The sequence below is a fragment of the Bos grunniens genome, chromosome 7 (genome assembly GCF_055505025.1).
Source record: "Bos grunniens cultivar Pamir isolate PY7600 chromosome 7, Bosgru_T2T1.0, whole genome shotgun sequence".
In the NCBI taxonomy this organism is placed as follows: Eukaryota; Metazoa; Chordata; class Mammalia; order Artiodactyla; family Bovidae; genus Bos; species Bos grunniens.
The window spans coordinates 13,735,456-13,754,939 of record NC_141171.1 but is presented as its reverse complement, the minus strand read 5'-3'; the positions used below and the strand labels follow the sequence as shown (position 1 = coordinate 13,754,939).

The 19,484-nt window shown below is 42.0% G+C and overlaps 2 pseudogenes; one reads left to right on the top strand and one right to left on the bottom strand.

The window, feature by feature from the left end:
- Positions 1–73: 73 nt before the first annotated feature.
- On the bottom strand, positions 74–1,153 carry LOC147368505 (olfactory receptor 7D4-like; annotated as a pseudogene).
- An 11,894-nt stretch (positions 1,154–13,047) lies between these two features.
- LOC147368504 (high mobility group nucleosome-binding domain-containing protein 3 pseudogene) lies at positions 13,048–18,339 on the top strand (annotated as a pseudogene).
- The last annotated feature ends 1,145 nt before the right edge of the window (positions 18,340–19,484 follow it).

Genomic DNA, 19,484 nt, shown 5'->3' with positions numbered 1-19,484 from the left:
AAAATGTATACGCTTTGCTTAAATAAAATACATGTTTATTCAAATCACACATACAAGAAAGAGGCAGGATTTCTTTAGCCAACTACTGCTATCACTGTCAGCTCAAAACCCTGGATCAGTGTTCCCATCACTGAACACAGAGTGTTCTTCCAAGGACTTTTTGTAGAGCCCTCTTGATGTCCCTGTTCCTCAGGCTGTAGATGAAAGGGTTCAGCATGGGGGTGACCACAGTGTACATCACCGAGGCAATCATGCCTCTCCAGGAAAATGAATCAAAACTGAGATACACACCAAGGCCTGTCCCATAGAACAAAGAAACCACAGACAGGTGAGATGAACAGGTGGAAAATGCCTTATATTTCCCACGAGCTGATGGGATTCTCAGAATGGAGGAGACAATGCGGGTGTAGGAGAAAAGGATCCCTGAGAAGGGAACAATGCCAAGAAAGCCAGTCACCACGTACAGCAGGATGTAACTGATGAGCGTGTCTGAGCAGGCAAGTGTTAGGACCTGAGAAAATTCACAATAAAAGTGTGGAATGACCCAGTTGGTACAGAAGGACAGCCGTAACATCAGCAGACTCTGGATCAAGGAGTATAACAAGCTGATGAACCAAGACACAAGAACCAGCAGACCACAGAGGCAAGGGTTCATGATGACTGTGTAGTGCAGGGGGTGACAGATGGCCACAAAGCGGTCATAGGCCATCACAGTCAGGAGAAAAGTGTCCATAACTCCAAAAACCATGAAAAAAATACATCTGGGTGATGCAGCCTGCGTAGCTGATAGATTTGCTCTGTGTCTGGATGTTCACCAGCATCTTTGGAACTGTGGTGGAAGTGAAACAGACATCGGTAAAGGCCAGGTTGGAGATGAAGAAGTACATGGGGGTGTGGAGGTGGGAGTCTGAGCTGATGGCCAGGATGATGAGCCAGGTTCCCAAGGACAGTGACCACAAACATAGATAGAAACAGCTCAAATAAGATGTGCTGGTGCTCTGAGTCTTGGGAAAATCCCAGGAGTAAAAATTCTAAAACACGTGTTTGATTTCCTGCTTTCATGTTGCTGATGCATCTGCTAGATGATTGAAGAAAGGGGGGAGAAACATGAAATAACCACTGGACTGACTCTAGAGTCTCTCTGTGTGTGTTAGAGGAGCCCACTAGGCTCCTGTGTCCATGGAATTCTCCAGGCAAGAATACTGGAGTGGGTAGTCTATCCCTTCTCCAGGGGATCTTCCTAACCCAGGGATCGAACTCAGGTTTCCTGCATTTCAAGCAGATTCTTTACTGTCTGAGCCACCATGGAAGCCCATAGAGTCTTTCTACTTCTTTAATTTCTTAAAGTGATAGATTGGGTATAAAAGCATTAACATGACAAAGCTTCAGAATCCTGTATTGCTATTTGTCTATACAGCATTTCAACCACTGTCCACTGACCTTTGGGATACACATCCATCCTCTTCACTCTGGCTTGTTGTTGGGTTAGTCACTAAGGTGTATCTGATTCTTTGCAACTGCATGGACTACAGCCCACCAGGCTCCTCTGTCCATGGGACTTTCCAGGCAAAATAATGGAATGGGTGGCCATTTCCTTCTCCAGAGTCTCTTCCTGATGCAGGGATCAAAAACGTGTCTGCTGCATTGCAGGCAGATTCTTTACTACTGAGTCACCAGGGAAGCTTCTATCTCTGGCTTCAGTTCAGTTCAGTTGCTCAGTCGTGTCCGACTCTTTGTGACCCCATGAACTGCAGCATGTCAGGCCTCCCTGTCCATCACCAACTCCCGGAGTTCACCCAAACTAATCTCCAAGGATTCGGTGATGCCATCCAGCCATCTCATCCTCTGTCGTCCCCTTTTCCTCCTGCCCCCAATCCCTCCCAGCATCAGAGTCTTTTCCAGTGAGTCAACTCTTCACATGAGCTGGCCAAAGTATTGGAGTTTCAGCTTTAGCATCATTCCTTCCAAAGAACAGCTAGGACTGATCTCCTTTAGAATGCACTGGTTGGATCTTCTTGCAGTCCAAGGGACTCTCAAAAGTCTTTTCCAACACCACAGTTCAAAAGCATCAGTTCTTTGGTGCTCGGCTTCCTTCACAGTCCAATTTTCACATCCATAAATGACTGCCAGAAAAACCATAGGCTTGACTAGATGGACCTTTGTTGGCAAAGTAACGTCTCTGCTTTTGAATATGCTATCTAGGTTGGTCATAACTTTCCTTTTAAGGAGTAAGCGTCTTTTAATTTCATAGCTGCAATCACCATCTGCAGTGATTTTGCAGCCCCCCAAAAAGTCTGAGACTGTTTCCACTGTTTCCCCATCTATTTCCCATGAAGTGATGGGACCAGATGCTGTGACCTTAGTTTTCTAAATGTTGAGCTTTAAGCCAACTTTTTCACTCTTCTCTTTCACTTTCATCAAGAGGCTTTTTAGTTCCTCTTCATTTTGTGCCATAAGGGTGGTGTCATCTGCATATCTGAGGTTATTGATATTTCTCCCAGCAATCTTGATTCCAGCTCGTGCTTCTTCCAGCCCAGCATTTCTCATGATGTACTCTGCATAGAAGTTAAATAAGCAGGGTGACAATATACAGCCTTGACGTACTTTTTTTCCTATTTGGAACCAGTCTGTTGTTCCATGTCCAGTTCTAACTCTTGCTTCCTGACCTGCATATAGGTTTCTCAAGAGGCATGTCAGGTAGTCTGGTATTCCCATCTCTTGAAGAATTTTCCACAGTTTATTGTGATCCACACAGTCAAAGGCTTTGGCATAGTCAATAAAGCAGAAATAGATGCTTTTCTGGAACTCTCTTGCTTTTTCAATGATCCAGCGGATATTAGCAATTTGATCTCTGGTTCCTCTGCCCTTTCTAAAACCAGCTTGAACATCTGGAAGTTCATGGTTCACGTATTGCTGACGCCTGGCTTGAAGAATTTTGAGCATTACTTTACTGGCATGTAACATGAGTGCAATTGTGTGGTAGTTTGAGCATTCTTTGGCATTGCCTTTCTTTGGGATTGGAATGAAAACTGACCTTTTCCCGTCCTGTGGCCACTGCTGAGTTTTCGAGATTTGCTGCCATATTGAGTGCAGCACTTTCACAGCATCACATTTCAGGATTTGAAACAGCTCAACTGGAATTCCATCACCTCCACTAGCTTTGTTCGTAGTGATGCTTTCTAAAGCCCATTGACTTCACTTTCCAGGATGTCTGGCTCTAGGTCAGTGATCACACCATCACGATTATCTGGGTCATAAAGATCTTTTTTGTACAGTTCTTCTGTGTATTCTTGCCACCTCTTTGTAATATCTTCTGGTTTTGTTAGGTCCATACCATTTCTGTCCTTTATTGAGCCCATCTTTGCATGAAATGTTCCCTTGGTATCTCTAATTTTCTTGAACATATCTCTAGTCTTTACCATTCTATTGTTTTCCTCTATTTCTTTGCATTGATTGCTGAGGCAGGCTTTCTTATCTCTCCTTGCTGTTCTTTGGAACTCTGCATTCAGATGCTTATATCTTTCCTTTTCTCCTTTGCTTTTCGCTTCTCTTGTTTAGGATCATCAAATCTAAAAAGTTAGTGCAGGACTTCCCTGGTGGTCCAGTTGATAAGAATTCACCTGCCAATGCAGGGTACATGGGTTTGATCTCTGGTCCAAGAAGATCCCACATGTTGCAGCACAACTAAGCCCATATGTCACAACTGCTGAAGCCCTCATGCCCTAGAGCTCATGCTCCACAAGAGAAGCCACCGCAATGAGAATTCCACTCACTGATACTAAAGAAAGCTCCATGAAGCACCAAATACCTAGTGTAGAGAAAAACAAACAAGTACATCTTCTAAAAAAAAAAAATTAAAAGTTAAAAGCAACTTTGAAACTTAAAGATAAATGGTTCATTCTTGCTCTAAAGAAAAAGTGGAACATGAAGCCCAGTGAAATACAGTAACTTGTTCTAGATTATTTACCTTGTCTGGGACCAGAAATGAGTCAGTTAACCATGCCTCAGAGGTGAGAAAATTTGATAGAATATCTCAACTATCTAGACAGAGTACTGTGGGATGAGTAGAATTAAGGTTTATTTCTTATGTAAAAATGAAGAAAATATTTTCACTAAATAATAAAACACATTTACAAATGTTTAGGGGCTTCCCTGATAGTTCAGTTGGTAAAGAATCCACCTGCAATGCAGGAGACCCTGATTCAATTCCTAGGTCAAAAAGATCTGCTGGAGAATGGATAGGCTACCCACTCCAGTATTCTTGAGCTTACATTGTGGCTCAGCTGGTAAAGAATCTGCCTGCAATGAGGGAGACCTGGATTCGATCCCTGGGGCGGGAAGACACTCTGGAGAAGGGAAAACCTACCACTCTAGTTTTCTGTCCTGGAGAATTCCATGGGCTGTATTGTCCGTGGTGTTGCAGAGTCAGACACAACTGAGCAAGTTTCACCTACAAATGTTTAATGCCTGGTATGACAAGGACATTGAGGGCAGGAGGAGAAAGGAGCGGTAAAGGATGAAATTGTTAGATAGCATTATTGACTCAATGGACATGAGTTTGAGAAAATTCCAGGAGATGGTGAAGGACAAGGAAGCCTGGCATGCTGCAGTCCATGGGGTCACAAAGAGCTGGACATGACTGATTGTCCAAACAACAACAAATACCAAGACGATCATTATCTTGTAGAAACAGGGCTATATGCTTCCTGGACATTTGTCACGTGATGAAACACCCTTCACCTGGGAAGTTAAGGGACTGGTTTAAATGTCCAAGGAAAATGTGTCCATCAAGTCTTAAACCATTTCAGTACCATTAGATACTAGAATGGTCACAAATAAAATTTTGTCCTCTATGCTGCTGCTGCTGCTGCTAAGTCGCTTCAGTCTTGTCCAACTCTGTGAAACCCCATAGGTGGCAGCCCACCAGGCTCCCCCGTCCCTGGGATTCGCCAGGCAAGAACACTGGAATGGGTTGTCATTTCCTTCTCCAATGCATGAAAGTGAAAAGGGAAAGTGAAGTCGCTCAGTCGTGTCTGACTCCTAGCGACCCCATGGACTGGAGCCTACCAGGCTCCTCTGTCCATGGGATTTGCCAGGCAAGAGTACTGGAGTATGGTGCTCATTAAATATTGGGAGGAAAGAAATTGCACCAAGATATTTACACATGAACCTGAAAGGATGAGTCGTATGTGGCACCCACATTACAGTGATGCTTAGAATGGAGCTAAGATGACACTCATCTAGAGTCCACCTGCCCTCTGATTCTCACCATCCCTGGTCCTGAGGGCCTTTTACCCAAAGTAATAGATCCTATAGCCAGCAATTAGGGATAACATAAGATCATACAATGATTGATACTGAAGGACAGGGAAGCCTGGCATTCTGCAGTCCATGTGATCACAAAGAGTCTGACACAACAGCGACTGAACAATACAATGACTGTCAGTGTTCTGTTTGCCTTTTACAAGTCTTTCTGCACACTTGCTATTCTGTAATGCACCTAATTACAAAGGAGAAAGACTACCATTGGCTGTCATCACTGTCAGTCTCCTTTGGTATTAAAATCCAAGTCCCCTAAGTTTCCTTAGGAGGATGAAGGATGGGTCAGATGGGCGAAGGGGGGTCCAAATGCGCAAACTTCCAGTTATGAAGTAAATAAGCCATGGGTTTCTACTGTATAACATGGAGACTGTTTGCATACTTGAAAGCTGCTAAGAGAGTAGAATTTAAAAGTTCTCATCACAAGAAAAAACTTTGTAATCTTTTTCTTGAGTTTGTGATCTTGTGACTTGGTCTTAACTGGCTTGTTGCAACCATTTTGAAATATTGAGTATTGAATGTCTTCAAATATTGAATCATTTGGTATACATCTGAAAATAATATCGTGTTATATGTCCATTGTCAGTCAATAATTTAAAATAACTCAAGGCAGATAGTGTCTTTGGAAAGATAAAAATGACCATATCATATGCAAATTGCTTAACTACACATGAGTATCTTCACTCTATCTGACTTTGGGGAAGATGGGCAGTTTGTAATTGTCTATAAGGGCTTCTGATCACTTGAAAGGCAGTCCAATTTCCATGACTCATATTTGAAGTATGATAGTTTGTAAAAGATTCCCATGATTTTTAATAAATGTAGATTGTTCTCTTGCATTCCAACTTGCTTTATTCAGCAAAGTAGTAGAGGGTATATGAGAATGTCTGAGATTCTAGGTATTCCCTGGAGTGTGCTGTGTAAGTTAATGGATCAACTGCCTTGAAAGAGAGGAAAGTAATTTTGTCTCCTACTGATCTGTTGTGGGCTTCCCAGGTGGCACTGGTGATAAAGTGCCTGCCTGCCAACACAGTATATGTAAGAGGCCAGGGTTCGATCCCTGGGTGGGGATCGCAGATCTATCGCAGAGTTCTTGGCACACAGAAACCCTTCAAATGACTACAATGAGTGAATTAATAAGTAGATGAGTGTACAAACCAGTATTTCTCCAAAATCTCTGGGTGTCTATGACTCCCAAACCTTCAGCAACTCTTGTCCTCAAGGAAGTTACTATGTGGAAAGAAGATAAAAGAAATAAGATGTTAATATTAATAGAAGAGAGATAGAAAGAGAGGCAGAAAAGGAATATCAACTTTCTGCACATTAAATAACCAAGTCCAGACTTCCCTGCGGCTCAGTTGTAATCAATCTGCCTGCCAATGCAAGAGACAAGAGTTCTATCCCTGGTCTGGGAAGATTCCACATGCAGTGGAGCAACTAAGCCCATGCGCCACAACTACAGAGCCCACACTGTAGAACCTGGAAATATCAACTACTGAGCACCTAGAGCTCATGTTCTGCAACAGAAGAAGCCACCACATTAAGAAACCCAGGCACGACAACTAGAGAATACCCGCTGCTCTTTGCAATCAGAGAAAAAAGCCTGCACAGCAACAAAGACCCACATAGCCAAAAATAAATTAAACGGGCAACATGCTCACTCCCAATGTTGAGCCATCCCTAGTTCCAACAATTTAGCCTATTTGCTCTGGCCATGATATTTACTAATTCTTTCACTTGGGATCTTTCTTCTTTTCAGTTTTAATTTTTTATTGAAGTAGAGTTGATTTAAAATGTGTACTCTCTGCTGAAGAGTGAAATGATTCATTTACACATATACATTGTTTTCTATATCCTTCTCCATTATGGTTTATCACAGGATGTTGAATATAGTTCTCTGTGCTATACAGTAGGACCTTGTGGTTTGTCCATTCTGTCACCTGGGGTCTTTACCCAGGAAAGTATCAGCAATTGCTCTTCTAGTCCTTCTCTGAAATACCATCATACGTGTCTCTGACTTCCTGTCCTAATTATCTAAAGGTGCAAACTTAAGGTAACTGAGAGACTAAATAGGGAAATTCCACATTTGCAAGAAATTTCACAAAGGATGAATTATCACACAGCTATTTTTCTGTGATGATAAGTAAAGATACTCATCATCTTCTGATTTCCCTTTCTGGAATTTCTTCAACATTTATATTCCGAGTTCTTTCACTTCTGCTAAATACCTTTAATCTCTGAACGAGGAGATCCTTCCTTTTTTGTGCTCTCCCCTCAAACACTTGAAGACCTCCTTCCAGGACAGAACAATGGGGTGTGTGTGCGAGCTTAGTCTTTTGGCTGTTTGTGACCCCATGGACTGTAGCCTTCCAGGCTTCTCTGCAAATGGGATGTTTTCCCAGCAAGAATACTGAAGTGGCTTGCCGTTTCCTCCTCCAGGGGATCTTGCCAACTCAGGGATCAATCCCTCATCTCCTGTGTTTCCTGCATTACAGGTGGATTCTTGACCACTGAGCCATCTGAGCAATGGCAGGTAAGAGGATAAAGACACTCATTCCTTTACCTCTGGTTACAGGGCCTAAGAAACTGGAAAGGAAAGAGTCAGGGAGTAGGCAGACACTAGACAAATGCCCCCTCTGTCCATCTTCTCAGCATCACCTCATGGGTGACCCTCATCCTTTCAGGATCATACACAAACATCCTGGTGCAATTTTTCTCTTCTTATAAGTATTTATGAACACCAGGGAGGATAGTACTTTCCCAGGTAATGCTAGTGGTAAACAACCTGCATGCCAATGAAATGTGGGTTTGATCCCTGGGTTGGGAAGATCCCCTGGAGGAGGGCGTGGAATCCACTCTAGTATTCTTGCCTAGAGAATCCCATGGACAGAGGAACCTGGCAGGCTGTATATATAACTGTATATAAATATATATAAACTCCATATATATAAATAACTGAGGTGAAATCTCACTCTGTTGTGGCAACTTCACACAAGTAGTGTAGCCATTCACCTTCCCAAGCAATTATCCTTTAGAGCTTTTTCTCCATAGACATCATAGGGTTTTCTTTGCCTTGTGCTTAATAAGTCGATGCCTTTTTCACTCAATCACCTGTTTTTTCTACTTCCCACAACACTTACTGGGATATGCAGGCTTGCCAATATGGGATCACCACAGGGGCCACCTTCCCTGAACCCTGGTCTCTCGTGGAGCGTGGGTGATGAAGGAAGAAGGTCTGTCCCACCAGAAAACAAGGATATAGGCCCAGACACATGGTTTGGAGTCTGTTGATTTCTCCTGGAGAAGGTATTAAGTGTCTTTGGTCTCGCACATGGAGGCCTTGGTGACTATAAGTTGATGTGTTACAGCTTTTGTGCCCCTAGAGACTGAATGCCTTCTGAAGCTTGTTAGACAAATTGATCAATGGATCTTCAATTCCCTGTTCAGTCTGACTCCTTAAGGACAAAGAGCACACAGGAAAGGATCTCTGACCTGCCCAGTTCCTTGTCCCTGTGAGACTTACAGAGGGTCTACCTGTGATTCCTCTATTTTGGGTCTGTTTACTCTGGGAAGAATCACTCTGGTCTCCCTTCAATCTCCTCTTTGACACAAGTGTCAGCATTTTGGATTTGTAGTTTCCACATTAGAAAGATTGCAGAGTACCAAAGGGCCCCAGGATTCACTAGGGCAGTTCTCAAACTTAAGCCTGCATCAAAATTATCTTGAGAATGTGTTACATCACACACTGCTGAGTCCTACCTGAAATTTCTGCCTCAGTAGATTTGGGGTTGAGTTTTTTGGGTGGTACTTAGTGATAAAGTATCCACCTCCCAACACAGGAGACTCGAGTTCAGTCCTTGGATCAGGAAGAGCCACTGGAGAAGGAAATGCCAATCCACTCCAGTACTGTTTCCTGGGAAGTCCCATGGACAGAGAAGCCTGGTGGGCTAAAGTCCATGGAGTTACATAAGAGTTGGACACAACTTAGGGGCTAAACAACAACAATGTTTGGGGCTTAGCTCTAGTAGTTTAGATTTTTTTTAAGTTTCCAAATTTTGCCAGTCCCCACGACAATCTTTTGAGAACTACTGTCCTGGGGTTCAGTTCAGTTCAGTCGCTCAGTCGTGTCTGACACTTTGTGACCCCATGAACCTCCAGCACGCCAGGCCTCCCTGTCCATCACCAACTCCCGGAGTCCACTCAAACTCATGTCCATTGAGTCGGTGATGCCATCCAACCATATCATCCTCTGCCGTCCCCTTCTCCTCCTACCCTCAATCTTTCCCAGCATCAGAGTCTTTTCCAATGTGTCAGCTCTTCACATCAGGTGGCCAAAGTATTGGAGTTTCAGCTTCAACATCAGTCCTTTCAATGAACACCCAGGACTGATATTCTTTAGGATGGATCTCCTTGCTGTCCAAGGGACTCTCAAGAGTCTTCTCCAACACCACAGTTCAAAAGCATCAATTCTTCAGTGCTCAGCTTTCTTTATAGTCCAACTCTCACATCCATACATGACCACAGGAAAAACCATAGCCTTGACTACATGGACCTTTGTTGGCAAAGTCACATCTCTGCTTTCTAATATGCTGTCTAGGTTAGTCATAAGTTTCCTTCCAAGGAGTAAGCATCTTTTAATTTCATGGCTGCAATCACCATCTGCAGTGATTTTGGAGCCCAGAAAAATAAAGTCTGACACTGTTTCCACTGTTTCCCCATCATTTGCCATGAAGTGATGGGACCAGATGCTATGATCTTCGTTTTCTGAATGTTGAGCTTTACACCAACTTTTTCACTCTCCTCTTTCACCTTCATCAAGAGGCTCTTTAGTTCTTCACTTTCTGCCATAAGGGTGGTGTCATCTGCATATCTGAGGTTATTGATATTTCTCCTGGCAATCTTGATTCCAGCTTATGCTTCATCCAGCCCAGCGTTTCTCATGATGTACTCTGCATAGAAGTTAAATAAGCAGGGTGACAATATACAGCCTTGACGTACTCCTTTTCTATTTGGGACCAGTCTGTTGTTCCATATCCAGTTCTAACTGTTGCTTCCTGACCCACATACAGATTTCTCAAGAGGCAGGTCGAGTGGTCTGGTATTTCCATCTCTTTCAGAATTTCCCAAAGTTTATTGTGATCCACACAGTCAAATAATTTGAGTATTATCCAAACTACCATAAAACTAATGGAAAAGAAGAAAACTTACACAAACATAGGCACAAAATTATACTAATTGTGGGTATGTTTGTGTGTGTGTGTGTGTGTGTGTGTGTGTGTGTGTAAAAAATGTGTATGTATAGAGAAGAGACTGGTAGAAAATGAAATGAAGTGTTGACAGTGAAAAACAATCCAATTGACTGAGGTTTTTGTTAATATATAGCTTCCCATCTTATCCCAGACTTACTTACTCAACATCTCCAGGAGAAGAGTTTGAGAATTTACTTTTTAAAAATGTTTATTTATTTGCTTGCATAGAGTCTTAGCTGTGGCACACAGGATCTTCGTTGCAGCCTACAGATGCTCTAGTTGTAGTGAGAGGGCTCCGGACCTCAAGGGCTCAGCAGTTGTGGCATGGGGGCTTAGTTGCACCCACATGACACATACATCATAGTTCCCCTTCCAGGGATACATCCTGTATTCCCTGAATTGCAAAGTAGATTCTTAATCACTGAACCACCAGAGAAGTCCTAACTGAGGGGTTACTTTTGAAAGAAAATTACAATACATGTGAGAGTTGAATGGCAAAGAAGGCTGAGTGCCAAAGAATTGATGCTTTTGAACTGTGGTGCTGGATAAGACTCTTGAGAGTCCCTTGGACAGGAAGGATATCAAATCAGTCAATCCTAAAGGAAATCAACCCTGAATATTCACTGGAAGGACTGATGTTGAAGCTGGAGCTCCAATAATTTGGCCACCTGATGGGAAGAACTGACTCATTGGAAAAGATCCTGATGCTGGGAAAGATTGAGGGCAGGAGGAGAAGAGGACGACAGAGGATGAGATGGTTGGATGGTATCACTGAATCAGTGGACATAAGTTTGAGTAAACGCCAGGAGATAGTGAAGGAAAGGAAAGCCTGACGTGCTGCAGTCTATGGTGTCGCAAAGAGTCAAACACTATTTAGTGACTGAGCAACAACAGTTTTACTTTATTTTATGTTTATTGCATATAGGCTCACAAGCTGGATCAAGATTGCCAGGAGAAATATCAACAACCTCAGATATGCAGATGATACCACTTTCGTGGTAGAAAGTGAACAAGAACTAAAGAGCCTCTTGATGATGGTGAAAGAGAAGAGTAAAAAAGCTGGCTCAAAACTCAATATTCAAAAAACTGGGATCATGGCATCTGGTCCCATCACTTTATGGCAAATAGATGGGGGGAAAGTGGAAACAGTTGCAGATTTTATTTTCTTGGGCTCCAAAATGACTGTGGATAGTGACTGCAGACATGAAATTAAAATACACTTGCTTCTTGGTAGGAAAGCAATGACAAACCTAGACAGTGTATTAAAAAGAGGAGACATCACTTTGCCAGCAAATGTCCATACAGTCAAAGCTATGGTTTTTCCAGTAGTCATGTACAGATGTGAGATTTGGACCATAAAGAAGACTGAGAGCTGAAAAATTGATGCTTTTGAACTGTGGTGCTGGAGAAGACTCTTGAGAGTCCGTTGGACAACAAGGAGATCAAATCAGTCCATCCAAAAAGAAATCAATCCTGAATATTCACTGGAAGGACTTATGCTGAAGCTTCAATACTTTGACCACCTGAAGGGAACAGCCAACTCATTGGAAAAGACCCTGATGCTGGGAAAGAGTAAGGGCAGGAGAAGAGGCCAACAGAGGATGAGATGGTTGGATGGCATCACAAATTCAATGGACATGAGTTTGAGGAAACCCTGAGAGATAGTGAAGGACAGGGAAGCCTGGAATGCTGCAGTTCATGGGGTTGCAGTCAGACACCATTTAGTGACTGAACAACAACATACAATATATACAATATTCATGTTGTATATTTTATATTGTATATGTGTATATATAATGAAATTCATCATTTTAACCACTTTTATGTATAAAAGTTCTGTGGCATTGAGTACATTCACAATGTTGTGCAACCATTACCTCCATCTATTTCCATAACATTTTCATCATCCAAACAGAAGCTTTAAATCCATTAAACAGCAACTCCCCATTCTTCTCTCTGATCAGACCCTGAAAACCTCCTTTCTACCTTTTGTCTCTATGAATTTGCCTATTCTAGACATATCATGTAAATGAAATCATATAACATTTATCCTTTTATGTCTGACATTAAAATACTTAATGGTAAACATTTCACTTAGTAAAATGTTTTCAAAATTCAACCATGCTGCAACACCTATCGAAATTTCATTCTGTTTTAAGATTGAATAATATTCCATTGTGTGTATATATCCCATTTTGTTTATTCTTACATTATTGATGGACACATGGCTTGTTTTTATCTTTTGGCTCCTGTGATTAATGCTGCTCTGAACATTGGTGTGCAAGAATCTGTTTGAATTCCTGCCTTCAATACTTTGGGGCATATACATACACAGAATTGATGAATCCTGAAAATATACCTTTAAAAGGATTTCAAGGGGCCTGAGCAGCTGTGGGGGCAACATTATTTAGCAGCAATGCCATCAGTTCCAGCCCACTGCTTTACTTTTTAGCTGCATGAGCATAGGAACATAGTTATTATGCCAAAGAGAAAATCCCCAGAGAATACATAGGAGAAGGATGGATCCAAAGTAACTGAATAGGGGCCTACCAGACAGTTTGCCAGGTTTTCAGCAAAACCTGCTTCTTCAAACCCTGAACCTAAACCAAGAAAAAAAATCTGCAAAGAAAGAACCTGGAACAAAGAGTAATATAGGGGCTGATTGTTGTTGTTTAGTTGCTAAGTCATGTCTGAGTCTTTTGCAACCCCATGGACTGTAGCCCATCAGGCTCCTCTGCCCATGGGATTTCCCAGGCAATAATACTGGAGTAGGTTGCCATTTCCTTCTTCAGGGGATCTTCCTGACCCAGGGATTGAACCTGAGTCTCCTGCATTGGCAGGCAGATTCTTGACCACTGAGCCACCTGGGCAACCCAATGCTGGCTATAACCTGAGCCATATGCTTGAGTTGTTTTGAACATATTTGAATCCCCACCATATGGTAGAATTTAAATGCATGCTGACTACAAGCACAAAGAGCCCAGAAGACTGGTTGGAACCAGAAGGTTGATGATACTGACCCTCGATTACTCCATCACCAACCAATCAGAGAATTGTGCACCAGCTGATCATGCACTCCACAATCCTCTTCCTCACCCTGTCTTTAGAAACATTTCCTGGAAAGCCATCAGGGAGGTCTGAGCCATTTGAGCATTAGCTGCCTATACTCTTTGTTTGGCCTTGCAAATAAAGTCTGCACTTTCCTTTACCTGAACCTGAAGTTAGTAGATTGGCTTTTCTGGATGCAGGCAAGAGAACCCGGGTTTGGTTCAGTAACAGGATGGCTACCCTGAACACTGTTATATCTACTACTGAGAGATCTGTATGTAAGTTAAGAATAACAGCTAGAACTGCACATGGAACAACAGACTGGTTCCAAATAGGAAAAGGAGTACATCAAGGCTGTATATTGTCACCCTGCTTATCTAACTTATATGCAGAGTACATCATGCAAAACACCAGACTGGATGAAGCACAAGCTGGAATCAAGATATCTGGGAGAAATATCCATAATCTCAGATATGCAGATGACACCACCCTTGTGGCAGAAAGTGAAAAGCAACTGAAGAGCCTCTTGATGAAAGTGAAAGAGGAGAGTGAAAAAAATGGCTTAAAACTCAACATTCAAGAAACAAAGATCATGGCATCTAGTCTGATCACTTTATGGCAAGTAGATGGGGAAACAATGGAAACAGTGACAGACTTTATTTTGGGGGGGCTCCAAAATCACTGCAGATGGTGACTGCAGTCATGAAATTAAAAAACACTTGCTTCTTGGAAGAAAAGCTATGACCAACCTAGACAGCATATTAAAAAGCAGAGACGTTACTTTGTCGACTGTCTAGTCAAAGCTATGGTTTTTCCAGTAGTCATGTATGAATGTGAGAGTTGAACTATAAAGAAAACTGAGTGCTGAAGAATTGATTCTTTTGAACTGTGGTGTTGGTGAAGACTCTTGAGAGTCCCTTGGACTGCAAGGAGATCAAATCAGTTCATCCTAAAGGAAATCTATCCTGAATATTCATTGGAAGAACTGATGCTGAAGCTGAAGCTCCAGTACTTTGGCCACCTTATGCAAAGAACTGACTCATTGGAAAAGACCCTGATGCCGGGAAAGACTGAAGGAAGGAGGAGAAGGGGATGACAGAGGATAGGATGGTTTGATGGCATCACCAACTCAATGGACATGAGTTTGAGAAAGCTCCAGGAGTTGGTGATGGACAAGGGGGCCTGGCATGCTGCAGTCCATGGGGTTGCAAAGAGTGGGACATGACTGAGTGATTGAACTGAAATGAACCCTGAACACCCTTCCTTCCAGCATGCAGAACCTATGGAAAGTACAAATTGGTCCCAAGCAGAGGCTAAGTTGGACAGTGTATGAGACGGATGGGCCATCCATTTCCTATCTCTCTCCAAGAGTTTAATCTCTTAGGACTTGGCAGAGAGAAGGGGTAACTAAATATCTTTTTTTTTTTTTCATTTAGTACTGGGGTGTAGACAATTACAAATGTTGGGATCCTGAAAGGTGAACAGAGAAGGGATTTAGCCATACACATACATGTATTCATTCTCCCCCCAAACTCTCCTAGGATGCCACATAACATTGAGCAGAGTTCCATGTACTATACAGTAAGTCCTTGTTGGTAACCCTTTTAAATATAGCACTGTGTACATGTCTATACCAAACTCCCAAAGTATCCCTTCCCTTCTTCTCCGGCAACCATGCATGACTGGTTTCAGTTGTGTCTGACTCTTTGCCACTCTATGGACAGCAGTCCACCAGGTTCCTCTGTCCATAGGATTCTCCAGGCAAGAATACTGCCATGCCCTCCTCCTGACAACCATAAGGGAACTGAATATCTTGAGTCATGGAGATTGTATCTTTCTCTAAGTCAATGCCTTCAAAATGGCAGGACCTTCAATTGGAGTAACTTGATGCCAGTTGGGACAAGAATAAAATCAAGCCCCGTGGTCTTGGAGACAGTTGCAGTCACACTTGGAAGGGATGGAATGCATGTTCAGGGGAGCCTCAAGTGCCACAATGCACAGAAACATGGAACACCATCTGCTTCATGGATTGCAAATAAGGAGAGTGGAACTGGGTGAGTGCCTTGCAAAAGAGGTGAACAGTTTACCACCTTCTTTCTCTCTGTCTCTTTCCATGTCTTACTGATTTAAGAGCTTTGCAGGAACTCTGCTATTCTCCATGTAGCTCCTTCAGTAAACCCATATTTGACACAATTTGTGGCAGTTTTAAGACATGGTTTGCAAATTCTTTTATATTCCTCTCCCTGGTGGCTCAGCAGTGAGGGAGGTCTCACTTCAATCCCTGGGTCAAAGATCCCCTGGAGGAGGAAATAGCAACACATTCCAGTATTCATGCCTGGGGAATTCCATGGACAGAGGAGTCTGGTGGGCTACAGTTCATAGGATCACAAAGAGTTGGACATGACTAAAGCGTTTGAGCACACATGAAAGTGAAGTCCATAACCCCTCTCTTGAATCAACTTGTAATTCTAAGTATGAATTGTAGTTGAAACTATTAATATCTACTGTCTCTAAAGAGTTTGTTGCTCAGTCTATTGAAATGTCAGTTTCTTAGTTTTAAAATAGGGCCAGTAAGAATTACAATTTTCCATAATATTTTTAGAATCAAGAATCAAAGATCCCAGCTATGTATTCTCACATGCTCCTACATTCAATGGCACAGGTATAAATCTCTTTCCTTATCTCTGTTGACTCTACCCAATTTAATTTTTATTTCATGCAAGCAGTTTCTCCAGGGACTAAGGGTGGGGCAAATGGGGAGATACTGGTCAAAGGATCCAAACTTCCAGATAGAAGATGAATAAATTCTGGAGATCTAACTAGAGTCAGGGCTTCCCTAGTGACTCAGACAGTAGAGAATCTGCCTATTTAGAGAATCTGAAACTGCCTATGCAGAAGACCCAAGTTTTATCCCTGGGTCAGGAAGATCCCCTGGAGAAGGAAACGGCTACCTAAGCCAGTGTTCTTGACTGAAGAAGTGCATGGACAGAGGTTACAGTCCATGAGGTCACAAAGAATCAGACACAACTGAGGGACTAACACTTTCACTTTTTCAAATGGGAAGGGAATTCAAAAAAGAGGATATATGTATACATATATATATATATATGTATATATATATGTCAGATTCTATATCTGATTCACTTTGCTATATAGTGAAAACTAACACATTGCAAAGCAACTATACTCCAATAAAAATTAATTTTTAAAAATGTATTTGTTCATTTTTAACAGCCGTTGCTGCAAAGGACAATGTGTACATGAATATGTGGAAGGGAAGGTTGCAGGATCTCAAGCTAGAAAAATAAAGATATATCTTTAAAATAATAAATTTTGATCTTCAAATGAGAGGTAACATTCCATGGCATGTGGAAGCTTTGCTGCTGCTGCTGCTAAGTCGCTTCAGTCGTGTCCGACTCTGTGCAACCCAACAGACGGCAGCCCACCAGGCTCCGCTGTCCCTGGGATTCTTCAGGCATGAACACTGGAGTGGGTTGCCATTTCCTTCTCCAATGCATGAAAGTGAAAAGTGAAAGTGAAGTTGCTCAGTCATGTCTGACCCTCAGCGACCCCATGGACTGCAGCCTTCTAGGCTCCATGGGGTTTTGCCATGGGATTTTCCAGGCAAGAGTACTGGAGTGGGGTTCCATGTGGAAGCTTTAAGAAATGGCAATTAGCAAACATGCAAAAATTAACTGCTATAAACCACAGTATTTAATATTATTTTGAGAATTCAAACAAATGCATAAAATGAAAACAAGAAAGGGAGATAAACATTTTAAAGTGACAACAAATGTATCATCATTTGTTGATCAGATGTTGGAGGTGAAGATCTTTCAAATCTCTGAAGATGCAGCTTTGTGAGGGTCCTTCATCACTCATTTCAACAAATCCCTTAAGGCAGTTGTTTTCAAATTTTAGTCACCCATAGGATGCACTTGGGTGGCTTGTTAAACACATGTAGCTAGGGCTGACTCTGGAGTTTCTGACTTAGCATCAGTAGATCTAGGATGAAGGAAAAATGCGCATGTCTAACAAGCTCCCAGGTGATGCTGATGCTGCTGGTCTGGAGACAAAACTATGAGAAACACTACTCTTCTTTGTGTCCCTAGGACTCTGTCTAATAAGTTTTCCCTCCATTGCTTACATCTCCCTCCTCTATACCACCCCCAACCTTTACTTTGGTACCCTGCCTCTTTCAGATGACATCATGGAAACCCCTAGTTGTCTTGATTGTTTTCCTATAGCACACATTCTCTTCCAGAAAGTACAGGGAGATTATCCAAGAAGGGAATTCACACCATATGCCTGGGAAGCCCAAGATGCTTTGCCTTGGGGACACAGAAAGCTTATTTCAAAGTTTCGAGAACTTTGGTAGCTGAATTCTCAGGCTGTCTCGTTAAATAAATTGGCCTGTTGTCACTCTACTCTTTAAACAATTAAGCTCCCTTGGGGTAGAAGGAGAGTAATAGAAAAGAAACTTTCTGCCACTGCTGTTTCCCTGAAGATCGTAGTAAAGAGAGGCAAATTTCTTTGTTCCAATTATTCTTAATTTATCTGGCTATGCTCAAACATTTGCAGTCCAGATTATTCCCCTGGAGATTAAAAAGCTTTCTTCATGAAGAAGTCTCCCAGGGCTCTGTAAGATTCTACCCTAATTCTTTCTTCCCCTTTATAGGATTTGATTTCAAAGTTAGAAGTTTCTCCCTCAGGGATGCGTTAATGCTGCAAGTTGCCCAGTGGACTTGAATCTGGGAATCCCATTGTAACAGAAACAAAATGCTTTAGAAAGTTTCCTATTTCAAGAAAGGGAATGCAGCCATTAGTGATATTGCTACTGAGACATCAAGCATTTTGACAAAAGGAAAATATACCTTAAAATTTATTTACTCAGCCATTAAAAAGAATACATTTGAATCAGTTCTAATGAGATGGATGAAACTGGAGCCTATTATACAGAGTGAAGTAAGCCAGAAAGAAAAACACCAATACAGTATACTAATGCATATATATGGAATTTAGAAAGATAGTAACGATAACCCTGTATGCAAGACAGCAAAAGAGACACAGATATATAGAACAGTCTTTTGGACTCTGTGGGAGAGGGAGAGGGTGGGATGATTTGGGAGAATGGCATTGAAACATGTATAATATCATATAAGAAATGAATCGCCAGTCTAGGTTTGATGCAGGATACAGGATGCTTGGGGTTGGTGTAATGGGATGACCCAGATGGATGGTATGGGGAGGGAGGTGGGAGGTGGGTTCAGGATTGGGAACACGCGTACATCCATGGTGGATTCATGTTGATATATGGCAAAACCAATACAGTATTGTAAAGTGATTGGCCTCCAGTTAAAATAAATAAATGTAAATTAAAAAAAAAAAGAAAAAAACAACTCATTTGGCATGTGAGGTCACTGCAGACCTTAGGGAAGGCAGTTGTGATGGAGGTAGAAATACTCCTGATGAGTTGGTTGAGAAGAGAGTGAATGTTATGAAAATGGAAGTAACAGATACTGACCAAATTCTTTAGAAGTTTGGAGCGATACCCAAAGGGGAGTATGGGTCTGTGAGTGTTTTATTTCCCTTGAAAGAAATGGGAATGTGAATGATTGGATATTATAACGGGTCAAATGAGATCATATATCCAGATGAGGCTCTACAACTGAGAACTGAAGCATCATGTGTAGGATTCATTCAAGCATGGGCTTCTTTTTCTATTAATAACTCCTGAATCTCTCAGCAGGAACTTCGTCTGTCTGTATGATTAATTAACTTATACTGTCACTTATGCAGATTAATGATATCCAAACCAATACCATTTACCTCTCAGATAATAGTGGGGTGTTCTGAAGGCCATCAACT